Below are 13,225 nucleotides of genomic sequence, written 5' to 3' on the forward strand. Positions count from 1 at the left end.
AAGAAAAGGTGGGCTCACTATTCTAACTTAAGCGGGGGGAGAGGTCTCCCCCTCTCTCGTGAGACCTCTAAGTGCAACTGTTGATGCTGGGCCAATCAGGCAGACCATCTAAGCTCCGCCCCTGCCATCTGTCTCTTGGCTCTGCTTCTGCGCCTGGTGTCTAAGAATTCAGGTTCTCACCCTGTTTGCTATCTCTCACAGGGGTGTGTGAAGAGGGGCCCTCTCCGTACAGCTGTGCCTTTGAAGCCTGGGAAAGTTCCTCCCCTGCATCTTGCAGCTCTTCCTCAGAATCTGAACTATTCTGCCACTCCCCTGCTCATAGACAACCCTGACAATCATGCCCAGCAGTTTCGCCAGCTCTCTGAGGTGGGATTTCTTTTCGGTCTGGATCTGGGCCGCCAGCCTGCATACTGTAGTCTGCCTGTCCTGGGATAGGGTCATAATGTCCACAGCTGTGTTCAGGGTCACCCCCAGGTGGAGTATGGGCTGTGAGGGTGACAGGGAGCTCTTTTTCTCATTGATGACAAACACCAGAGACTGTAGGGTTGAAAGAGTGGTACTGGTATCTTGCATGCACTGTTCCCATGATGATGAGCGGATTAGAATGTCATCCAGATAGGGGTGTAGTTGGATGCCCTTTGACCTCAGGTAGGCCACTGGGGCCAGGAGGATCTTTGTAAACACTCTTGGAGCTGTAGCTAGGCCAAAGGGAAGAGCCTTGAATTAGGATTGTTTTGTTCCATAGCTGAAGTGCAGGAACGCCTCTGCCAGATCCATCGAGCTTAAGAAGTCCCCTCTTTGGAGGCTCTCCTTTATGGACTTGAGCATCTCCATTTGGAACTTCTGCTTCTTTAGGCAGCAACTGAGCCGCTTCAAGTCCAAGATGGGTCTGGTCCCCCTGTTCCTCTTCAGGTCTGTGAAAAAGAGGGAGAAGACACCCTGTCCCCTCTATTTCCAAGGTACCTTCTCGATGGTTTGGATCTGATGGAGATGTTGTATGGCTGTGAGGGTTCTCAAATGCCCAGCTGGGTCCCTTAAGATGGTGGGAGCTGAAGAAGCGCTCCCTGGGTGGCCTCCAGAGCTCTATAGAGTAGCCCTCTGTCATCGTTTCCAGGACCCAGCTGTCCGAGCAGAGCCGTCTCCAGGCATTTGAGAAGTCTCGCAGCTGTCCCCCCACTGGGGGGGACGCTGAGTCATGCTGAACTGGTGGTCTTGGTATGCCTGGGGGGGCCTCTTAGGTTACCCGGCTTGGCCCTGGTGTCATGTTGTCATTTGGCTTTTCCCTCCCTAGGAACATATGTGGATGGAAAGGGTGGCCTGAAGGGGCAAAAAGGCTTGGGCTTCGCTTGAAAGCACTTTGTCTCTTTCTTTGCTGGGTTCAGCAAGGCTTTCTTCTTGTCCTTTGTCTCTACCAGCAGTTTGTCCAAGGCTTCCCCGAACAGCAGCTTACCTGAGAAGGGGACGCCTGCCAGGTTGGATTTGGTTTTGGTGTCCACCCCCAGCTGTGTAGCCAGATGTTTCTTCCTGCCACGACGTTGGCTGCTGTGGCCTTTGCCCCAAGCTGGAAGGAGTCTAGCGACGCGTCAGCTAGGAACGCTGCTGCCATAGCCATGTCCTGTATGGTTTCACGGGTGTCCTTTCCTAGGTCTCTGCCCTGGAGCAGACTATTTGCCCTGGAGCAGAAGATGCCCCCGGTGATGATGGTAGATGTGGTCACTGCCCGCATGGATGTAGCTGAGGCCTCGAAGCCTCTGTGAAGGACTACCTCAGTCCTTCGATCATATTGGTCTGAGGGAAGCTCATCCTGCTCTGAGGTCAGGAGGACCTCGGAGCTGATTGCTGCGACTGGTTCATCTACTCTTGGGGTGACCAGATCCTGCATGGCATCCTCTTGTAGGCGATCGAACTTTTCACAGTGGCGGTGGAGTGCCTTAGATCTAGCTGGCTTAGACCACTCCTTGCATAGAATCTCTTCCAGACTTGGAGGGAGTGGCACATTTGGGTGGGTGGGTGCGATGGAAAGGCTGCCCTTGCCCCCTTTGCCCTACCTTGGAGGGGTGTCGTGTCTTCTTCCTGGTCTGTGAGCTCCAGGATGTTAAGACATTTGGAAATTAATCTGGGAAATGCCTCCGCAGGGAAAAGACGGCCCTGTTGCGGTTTTTCCTTGGGCTTGTCTCCCTCCGAGGCATCTCCCCCTTCAGACTCTGGTGAGCTTGATCTGGGGGAAGGGGATCTGGAACTTTGGGAGTTGGAGAGATAGGCCAGGGATGGGGAAGGGAATCTGGCCCTTTGGCTCCCTTCTCCACGTTTCCTTGCCTTCTTTCTCTGGGTGGGTGGAGATGAGGATTTGGTGCGCTTCCTTCCAGAGGGGCCCCTACTTGAGGAGGAACGGGATCTGTCCAAGGGGGGAGTGGGCAAAGGAAGCCACCGCAGCCCCTCGCAGGCCCTGGCGCCTGCTGAGGCTTTTCTCTGACAGGGTCCCCCGTGTCGTGACCGCAAGTTGCTCTCTTCTCTTTCGTCTTCTTCTTCTTCTTCGGTTGCTGTCTGTCAGGGTGGACACTGAGCCCATAGAATCCCAGAGTAGTTCTGATGCTGAGGAAGAGCAATCGCTCCTTCGGGAGAGGAGTGCGCTCCTTTTTTCCCAGGACCAACAGCTGACGGAGCTTCCTCCCACCCACATTCCTAGTTTAGAAAGCAGTCCAGGGAGTGACTCAGCACAGATAGCAGACTGGGGGGGATGCGCGGCGCAGACGCAGAGAGCGGTGCCAAATGGTTCGCGCTCAAAGAACGGTTGCGCCCAGAGGATCCAAGGGAAAAGGGGAGGGATTCTCCCTAGTCCTTATATTCAGGGGTCTGCCAGTAATTGCCCTTCAAACGGGGACCAACTGTTCTAACTTAGGGCATAGGGATGCTGCTGCTCAGATCTAGTTGCTACCTGTAGAGCTGTTAAGTTGTAAAAGAAGAATAAAGCTTTGAAAAGAATCCCTTTGTCTGTGTCTGGACTTGGCTACTAGATTAGACTGAGAGCCCTCCAAGGAGCCCTTGACACTGTCGCACGCGACAGCTAGGAGAAGCTGCCTCCTTCCACGAGGCAGGAAGTCAAACTGGCGAACATGGAGGAGGCCCTGCCTCTTCCGGAAGTTAATTTGGAGACTGTCTTCTCATTCCCAGAGGCAGAATCTTCCCTGTACTGGCTGGCCTCCTGCACTTGGTAGTGGCTGATAGAACTTGTCCATCCATCCATCATGTACTTCAATGATGATGAATCAATAAATGTGGTTTAACAGAACTGAGCTGGCTGTTGTTATATAATTATTTTTTTTTTAAGTACATCATGCAGTCTTTCAGACAGTAAACAAAATGAAATACAGTGTGTTCTCCTGTGTCTCACTAAAGCAATTGGATCTAGAACTAATAAGTATACCTGGACAAAAATTAAGGAAGATAAGGAATAGTATAAACAAGGTAACATCCAAAACTTAGTAAATCTAGGTTACATAGTAACTAAATTCTCTAATATATTCTTCAAATTTTAGGTGGCAATACTATATGGAGGCAATACTATATGGAGTATTGCCACCTATATGGTGGCAATACTATATGGAGTAGGCTATGTATCCTACATAGCCCACTCCATTGAATGCGGTGTGACTTTCATTTGAGTTCATATGTGTTGGATTGTTCTGCCTGTAAAGCTTATTTCCAGGTATTTGTGGTCAGAATCACAGCATTGGTCTCTTCAACTTTTTAAACAAACACCTCAAAATGCCACAATTAAGGTTTAAAAATGCTATGATTGATTTAATGTAAAACATTCAAGATGAACAACTTGTAATAGGTATGTTTTTGTAAGTACATATTCATCTCTCTCCTTTCACCAATGGCAGTTCATACACAGAGAGTCTTAAGCCCTAATGCTGCCTCCACAATGCATCTCCAGAAATACCAATGAATCTGTAATCACTGTTATACACAACCAAAATCTTTAGTGGGGCCATTAACCAGCTTCCTCCTGTCACAGGAACTCCAGGGAACATGTTGAGACAGGAAGCAGGATGAGAGGCAGCTGCATCTCTGGACTATGGGGAGCTGAACATATTGCACCCTCCTGCAAAATGTCTTCCCAAAGTTACACATGGTCTGTACTCATTCCTTCTACCACTAGTTCTCCCATCCTTCTTCTCTGCAGTGAAGAGCCATACAAATCCACAAAATGAAACACCAATAGATTCTCAAGCAGGTATCATACTCCTATTCTAGGGATGGAGAATCTCTTTCAGCCTCTGGGCCAAATTGAATTTCAGAGGAGCTGGGGGGGGGGGGCTGCATTCCACTGATTGGCAGAGTCGAAGGAGGTGGGCCCCCCAAATAAAAAAAATGTCAGCAATCTTTTACCTTAAAGCTCTTACCGCCAGTACCTAAGCCTTAGGAGAGGTATTTCAACCTTTTAGAACGGCAAGTGAACCACACAAAAGCTGGGGAACTACACAATGATTGGTAGGTGGTGGAAAGAGGGTAGAGCCAGGGGCAGGGACTCCCAGGGGGCCAGACTGGGACCCCAGGAGGGCAGGATTTGGCCCCTGGCCTGAGTTTCCCTACCCCTATCCTATTCTACCTGAGGAGGCACGAAGGAGAGTCACCAGCTTCCTATCTCCACACGTACACCTGGGCACCTTAAGGGCCACCTTCTTCTACATGACCCCGCTTCTGGACTACCCTGCTGTCAGTTAGTGACCAGAAATAGAGCCTTTTCTATGATGTTCCCGGTTTTGGAACTCCCTCCCCAGGATATTTGCCTGGTGCAAAGTATGGTTTAGAAAAAAATTATCAGGCCCTTTAGATGAGTTGATCTGACCTCTGCTTTTATTGGTAATGCTGTTTCCCACGTGTGAACATTTTTGTTGTTGATTTCTGTTTATCGATTTTTGTTACTGATTTTACAGTTATTGTTCTTAATCATTATTGTTAGCCACTTGGACTGAAGAGAGGGTTAACAATTTTTTTTAATTAATTAATTAATTCATTAATTAATTCATTAAATAATATTCTTATATACCGTGGCTTCAGACTTCTTTTGTTAGAAACTGCCTCACTGATGATGTTTCCTCTAAAACAAAACAACCCCTCACTCAGGTACAACAAGACTTCTTGTACTGTACAAATGGAAGTTGCTGTTCAAATAAAAGTAAATTTGGATGGACACAAAAGCCTGGACACTGGACACAAAAAGTGACATGTTAAAAGAAAACACTAGGGTGAAGATAGATCGTCTTTGGGAGGATTACCTATTTGAAGACCATAGGTCTAATGTAATTCAGAGGTGTGTTCGTGTCCAAAATCTAAGCCCAGCTGCAATCCCCTTTTGGATGAATAATGTATTGGACTATTTGGGAAAGATGTGGCAACAGCAGGCTATTTCACTCCTCTCTGTTCCTTGAGATCTCTTCTGATCCCTTTTTAATGTTTCCAGAAGTAGTGCTGGGTCTAATTAGGCCATTTTCCTTCCATCTCCTTTTGTTGTTTTTACCCCCTACTGCAATCCATTGTTCACAGCCCATTACAAATTCCTTTGGATTCTTTACAAGCCATGAACAAGCCCACAATGTAGGATAAGTTAACTCTGACTTGGAAAGCATTGTTTAATGTCTGCTCAATCCAACTAATGGAAACAGAACACAGTTTATCCTCTTAAATCTCTTCTGAGCATCTCTTCTGGATGAGCTGGATTTTCTTTTAATCCAGATGCTAATAAATAAAACAGTACAATAATTATTATTGTCCTTATTACTATAATTCTAACCACACACATAGAAAATATATTTAGAGAGTGATCCTGTACAAAGTTTAACGTTCAGGTGTTCTAGCCTTCTAATATTAAAATAAAATATTATTAGAGTTGAAGCTACATTCTTTATTTCATTCATATTTTACTTATAGCATATGGGTGTTGGTGTTTGTTTTTAACTCAGTGAGGATTTAAAAATCAATCCTTTAATTATTTTTCTACCCTTTCCTTTCAATAGTAATCCTTTACCACAAATTAGACATAGTAGCAACATTTACAGGGTGAAGCATAGTTATTTTTACCTTAATCTCATACAAACCTGCATACCAACTAGGTTTAAAAAAAAATCCAAATGTATTAACCTAATATAAAATATTACATAAATATCTCACAATTATAGACAAAATCATTATAAAAATGTAAGGGGAAGACACTTTGGTTACTTTAAACATAATCCCTATTCCTGTATACTAGGGCTGAGACAATAAGGCAATACAGTTTTGTAAATTAAAAAAACAAATGATAGAAAATTGAACTAAAATTTAATTCCAACTCTGCTGCATAAGAAGTGAATAGCATAGATTATATTTTCAACTTTAAAACTTTTGAAGTGGCAGTATTTCCAGTATATCAACTCAGCTGACAGCATCCAGGCCTCTCTAGATAAAAAAGACAGCATTCAGAGCTGTAGAATCCTACTGCAGATACCCTTCAAAGAAACATACCCTACTATTCTTCATAACAAGGGAACTGCAATTTAGCATTTATTCCTTCCAAACTAGCGGTCTCTAAAGACAATCCTTACAGGAATTCTTAAACAAGTGAGGCTGCCTAAATGGGAGGGGGCAAAAATTGATCTTGGTTCATGCTTTTTCTGAATCCTGCTCCTATCTATTTCAATCAAGACATCCACTTGGGGGAAGGAGTTCCATGAGGAGCTTGAACCTCCGGAGTAAGATCTAACTTTTCAAATCTCTGATGTAAAGATCATCAAATATTTGATTATATATTATTTCACTTGATGCTGATACTGGTAAGAGTAGGCAATTTATTATTTCTAATCAGTATGTCATATTTCCTCATCGGCATCATCAGCACACAAATGTTGTTAGGCTTTAATTTTAAAAAATCCCTGATCCCCTCAATAAGACAGGATGGAGTTATAGCATAACCTGTCAAGTCACTGGTGGAGTTTGGTGGAATCTAGTAAGCCATGGGAGAAATCAGAGCGGAAACCTAGCAGATCAGGCATGGAACCACAATTGAAGCCTGTGCATCATGGAGCCCAAAAGGTCTGGAGTGGAGGTCAATAGCCAAAACATCTTTCTTGGGCTGGTTCTAACATTTACTTCATTTTCAAACCCCAGTACTGGTTATACACTGGATCACAGTTTTACTGGATGCACCAGTAAACAGTGCTGGCCCATCTTCCTGCCTGAAGTGGAGTCCAACCTGCCCCCTTGCTAGGCCAACACTTTAAATGTACACCACATAGACACAAATCCCTGTCTTCATCTATCTCCCTTCTAGTTCACATTCAACTGTGGCATGGTAGGGTCATCCTGTCAGTAAAATAATGACAGGATGACAAATAATGACAGTCAACATTTAATGGTAATGTTGGCTTACCATTAAAAACAACTGCCCTCTCCAACCCTAAACAAAGAAATATATTCAATTTATTTCAGTAGTACTTCATTGGCCATGTTTAGGATGATAGCACTATTCTGTGGGACCAACACACCTTTGTTTAATAAACTAAAAACTTCAGGATCTCAAATTGGAAACTTAACAACAACATGGGGCCTTGCATGTCAAAATGCCCCAAGGAGACAGTCAACACTGAGTGTCTAGAAATCTCTGGATGGCCTGCCTAGCTGTACAGATATTTCCTTTGAAAGCTATTGAAATAGCAAGAAGATATTGACTATTGGATTGTATCCAATGTTAGTCCTACTTACAGTAAACCCATTAAAATGAATGGGATTTTTTAGTCATTAAGTTCCATTCATTTTTAACGGGTCTTCTCTAAGTAGGACTAATATTGGATAAAATCTATTGAGTATAAATAATTGCTACAAAGGAAAAAATAAACCTTTCCACCACTTTGCGTACCTATGAACACAACCCAAAGATGGTAAACATATGGAATGCAAAAACACTTTTTACCTACAGAAAGTAGCCATACTTTAATGTCCCTGGTACTTAAACATCCCAGTTAAATTGTGTCTCTATCGAAACCCATGTCGAACAAATCTATGGAGCACTGACAGAGGTGCGTTTTTCAGCAGCTGCAGCTAAATTATAGTCTCTAAAAAGCCATGCAGAGTTATAGTCCCAATTTATAGCCCAAATCCTGAAGCTCCCACACAGTGCTTTGGATCAGTCTGCATGATTCAGTACCATGTATGATCTAAGCAAGTAGTTCATCTTGCTTTGGATCAGTCTTGCATGATTCATCACACTAAAAACTTTTTTTAAAAAACGCAAGCATTTAATTCTTCCCTATAGATAGTATTTTGGCTGTCTGGTGGCAGAAGTCAATTTCATTGGGTTTGGATTTCCCCCATACATCCACCCAAATCAATTAATGACACAAGCTTTGAGGTGGGGAAATTAAGGTTGGAACTTTTCAAATGTATGCATTTTAAAAATTTATTTCCTTTATATCCCTCCTTTCCTTACCTGGTTCTTCCCTTTTTTATCCTCACAGTGAGCTTGTGAGGGAGGACTGGTTGAGAGATAATGACTGGCCCAATACGAACCAATGAACTTTATGGCTGAATGGTGGTTTGAACCTGGGTCTTCCAGATCCTAGTCTGATATTAACACTATTTAAATCAAAGCATTTTATATACTCATGGCTGCTTTCAAGCCAAACTGTTCAAAACATCTCCATTCAAGAATGCTGTTTTAAAACGCATGATAGACTGTGGGTTAGCACCAGCGCTTAAGTCTCATTGCACCAGCAGGAGCATTTAGGATAAGCTGTTCCAACACCTTCGCTGGTTGCATACCCATAGGCACATGGCTACGTACACCATTTTACATCATTTTACACAGCCATACACATTAGTAGTGTTCTAATATGAAATAAAATTAGTATTTTCTTTCATATTAAGAAGGAAAACGTTACTAATCTTTCTTCGCTTTTAATGTGCAGTATGACTAAATAGCCATGATTTCTTTATTAAGTTTGTAGACATGCATAAGACATTATGAGACATGCAGTATAATTCTACTCAGAAGTAAGTCCCACTGTGCAATGGCAGTCACTTTCACATAAGGAGTAAGCCAGTGGGATTTAGGTAAATAATATGCATAGGACTGGGCTGTAAGACATCTGTAGTCAACTGTATGTTTTCAGCACTAACGTTCTCTAGTGGTAGAATAAGAAGAAATTGGAATTCTACTGTCACACTGCTATTAGTACCTACTACATATATGGAAATGCAGTTGTGCATGAACATTAAGCACAAATGTATTTCTACAGCTACCTTTTTTACTGTGAAATATCACAGATATACTTGTGGGTTAAATACTTTATGATTAAGATGTAATGAGAAAAAATAGGGGGAAAAACTAATGTAGCATGATTCTCAGATGTTCATTCCCATCATTGCAGGCTTAAGCACAGTCAAGTCATCCTTCCAAATTATTTGCAACCTATGCTCTTTGAAATGAAATGAACTATGTTTCCAACACTCTTCCTGTTAAAACAATTGTTATGTAATATGAACAAACCTACATCTTAAGGAATACCATTAAACAAATAGTTTTGTGTAGACACTAAAGAATTACTCTACATGCTTAGCTTTACTACTCAAGTTATATGATCTTTTCTGTGGGGATTTAAACAACTGATCATTTACCAACAACAGACTTCTGTTTAAAGCACTGAGTGGGTGAAAAGTAGGGCTGCAAGCTTTAATTGTCTTATCTTAATGAGCAGATTAATCATCTAAACACTCTGACACCAGATTAAAATTTGTTCCTCTCTTCACCTGTGGGGTTGCAATGGAAAGAAACAGAGGTGCACGCACTGCAAACACTATGGCTAACTCCTGCTTATCCCAAATTTTATGGCAAAGAAACTCACACACACACACACACACACACACACAACTTACCTGGCAGGGGAGACACCTTGATCATGAAGGAGGTTCTCCCAGGGCTCATCCATTGTACTTCGGGTGGGCTGACCCCTGCAATTTCCACAAATGCAGGAAACTTGACTGCAGTGTGTGTGTGTGTCTGTGTGTATGTGTGTGATTTTTCAAAAACCCTGACGGGACTTGAACTTACTATCACAAAATGGCTTAAGAATGAGTAAGAATAAGAAATCATCCTAAAAGATGATGCTGTTAAAGTGCTGCACTCTATATGCCAACAAATTTGGAACACTCAACAGTGGCCACGAGACTGGAAAAGATCAGTTTACATTCCAATTCCAAAGAAGGGCAACGCCAAAGAGTGTTCAAACTACCGTACAATTGCGCTCATTTCACATGCCAGCAAGGTGATGCCCAAAATCCTACAAGCTAGGCTTCAGCAGTATGCGAACCAAGAACTACGGGAAGTACAAGCTGGGTTTGGAAGAGGCAGAGGAACTAGAGATCAAAACGCCAACTTTCGCTGGATCACGGAGAAAGCAAGAGAATTCCAGAAAAATGTCTATTTCTGCTTCATTGACTACGCTAAAGCCTTTGATTGTGCGGATCACAACAAACTGTGGCAAATTCTTAAAGCGATGGGAGTACCAGACCACCTTACTTGTCTCCTGAGAAACCTGTACAAGGGTCAAGAAGCAACAGTAAGAACCGGACATGGAACAACCGATTGGTTCAAAATTGGGAAAGGAGTACGACAAGGCTGCATATTGTCACCCTGCTTATTTAACTTATATGCAGAGTACATCATGAGAAACGCCATATGCAGACGATACCACCCTAATGGCAGAAAGTGAAGAGGATCTAAAGAGCCTCTTGTTGAGGGTGAAAGAGGAGAGTGCAAAAGCTGGTCTGAAACTCAACATTAAAAAAACTAAGATCATAGCATCTGGCCCCATCACTTCCTGGCATATAGAAGGGGAAGAAATGGAAGCAGTGACAGATTTTATTTTCTTGGGCTCCAAGATCACCGCAGATGGTGACTGGAGCCATGAAATTAAAAGACGCTTGCTCCTTGGGAGGAAAGCTATGGCAAACCTAGACAGCATAGTAAGAAGCAGAGACGTCACCTTGCCGACAAAGGTCCGTCTAATCAAAGCTATGGTTTTCCCAGTAGTAATGTATGGCTGTGAGAGCTGGACTATAAGGAAGGCTGAGCGCCGAAGAATTGATGCTTTCGAACTGTGGTGCTGGAGAAGACTCTTACGAGTCCCCTGGACTGCAAGGAGGTCCAATCAGTCCATCCTAAAGGAAATCAACCCTGAGTGCTCATTGGAAGGACAGATACTGAAGCTGAAGCTCAAATATTTTGGCCACCTAATGCGATGAGAAAACTCTCTGGAAAAGACCCTGATGCTAGGAAAGACTGAAGGCAAAAGGAGAAGGGGACGGCAGAGGATGAGATGGCTAGATAGCATCACCGATGCAATGAATATGAACTTGAGCACGCTCCGGGAGAGAGCGGAGGACAGGAAGGCCTGGCGTGCTATGGTCCATGGGGTCACGAAGAGTCGGACACGACTGAACGACTGAACAACAACAAAGAATAAGAAAAGTCTCCTTTGCAGATTCCTATATTGAATTAAACAACAACAACAATGACAATACTCAAGTGGGCCTTGCTTTCTAACCAAGAGCGGTAGCTTTTGCTTATGGCATTTTAAATAGTCATACTGAAGAGTGCAGGAAACACCCTTCATTCAATATCCTCAAATGGTAGTTTGAATATTTGTTTATCTTTAATGAAACCATTTCTAATGGAATCAATAATACAAGCAAGTTGGATTGAGCTCTAGCTTTCCACCATTCATTGGTGTCTAGTGATATGATCTCCAGTATTTTGTTCACTCATGTCCTGAAAATCAGAGAGCCCTGGCACGCCTATTCGATAACAAACTTGCTAAGACTTGTCAGTGCCCTGGGAATAAATTGGAAATCCATTTCAAAACTTTTGTGTGAGGTCAACATGTTACCCATTTTCATAATATTCAAAGTAGCACATGCATTAGAATACAGCCAGTATAGTTTCTCTGAAGCATGAATTTATTAATCATTTCTACAGTGTATCAAAATACCCAAAGCAACATATGACAAAAACTCTACCCTATAAAATAATAAAAGCGCATTATAAAAACAATACTAGCAAAGGACATGTAAAAGTAAGAGCAAAGAAAAGGGGGTTATTGTATCCTACAATTTTACATGAGGAATTTTTACCCAAAACATTTTTTGGGGGAAAACAGAAGTCTGGCCTTGGTAAATGTTTTAACATTCTGCTGGAAGATGAAAAAAGATGTAGTATAGTCTGGCAAGTAACTGTAAGTCAAGAATTCCACAACAAGGCACCACTACTGAGAAAAGCATGCCCAACTGTTGTCATTGTCCTCACTTTTGAAAATGTCAGAACATGGTGCAACCCCAAGCGCCCATCCAATCCTGATCTTAGGGAACACTGAAGTATATGACATCGAAGGCGCTCTCTCAGATATGCAGGGCTCAGGCTGTTCAGAGATCATAACCAATCCCTTGAATGGATTCCAGAAGCATACTGAAAGCCAGTCCACTGATGTAATATGTTCCATGTGGCCTGCCTCTTGTTAAGATTTTGCAATGTTAATTCCCTTCTGACTTCATCAGTGCTATTCACTGGTGCCCTGTTAGTCACAGACGTGTCAAGGTGCAGATACTCATCACAAATCTGTAACAGTCAATTTCACACCAGAAGTTTTTCATGGACATCACAGTTACAACCCATAGCTGGGTGACTTGGGAAGCTATCCTGGATTCAGAGGTGGCAAGTGTGTTTGTATGGAAGTGCACTGCCATTTAGATATACCTTCAATGATGCTCACTACTTATGTTCTGCTGGAAAGGAACAGCCCAAAACCAACAAAGGGAGAGAGGAAGCAGTAGTAAACAGAAAAAGAAAGAAAGGAAGAAAGGAAGGAAGAAAGGAAGAAAAGAAAAGAAAAAGGGAAATTACATGAATGGGTGGTTATCTATTAAAACTATGCTTAGCTATGAAGAAGCAACCTGGGAGAGGGTAACACATGATGCCACTAAGCTGCAATTGAATGTGTAATGGCTGGATGGCAGGGTAACAAAACACCTTACATTGGCATTATGCAATAGGGAAAAATGTTTTATCCACAAGGAACCTTTGATAAGTTGCCTGCTTGTTTTTTCCTCCCTTTAGTTACATATGCTCCTTTAGGTTGCTACAGTTAAATTGACATATTAAGGCAGACCATCCCTCTAGCTCAGTACTGGG

General features: G+C 42.9%; 1 protein-coding gene and 1 non-coding gene across 2 annotated transcripts in view; one reads left to right on the forward strand and one right to left on the reverse strand.

Annotated features, from left to right (window-relative positions):
• BNC2 (basonuclin zinc finger protein 2) overlaps positions 1-13,225 on the reverse strand; it is a 380,730-nt gene that overhangs the window by 290,085 nt on the left and 77,420 nt on the right. The gene's annotated exons all lie outside the window — the stretch shown is intronic.
• LOC146352626 (U1 spliceosomal RNA) lies at positions 9,908-10,066 on the forward strand. The gene has a single exon (XR_014788722.1). It is a non-coding gene; the product is annotated as a U1 spliceosomal RNA (small nuclear RNA).

Source organism: Heloderma suspectum, chromosome 2 (genome assembly GCF_057233095.1).
Source record: "Heloderma suspectum isolate Gila_16-S chromosome 2, 16-S_ref, whole genome shotgun sequence".
NCBI classification, from domain to species: Eukaryota; Metazoa; Chordata; class Lepidosauria; order Squamata; family Helodermatidae; genus Heloderma; species Heloderma suspectum.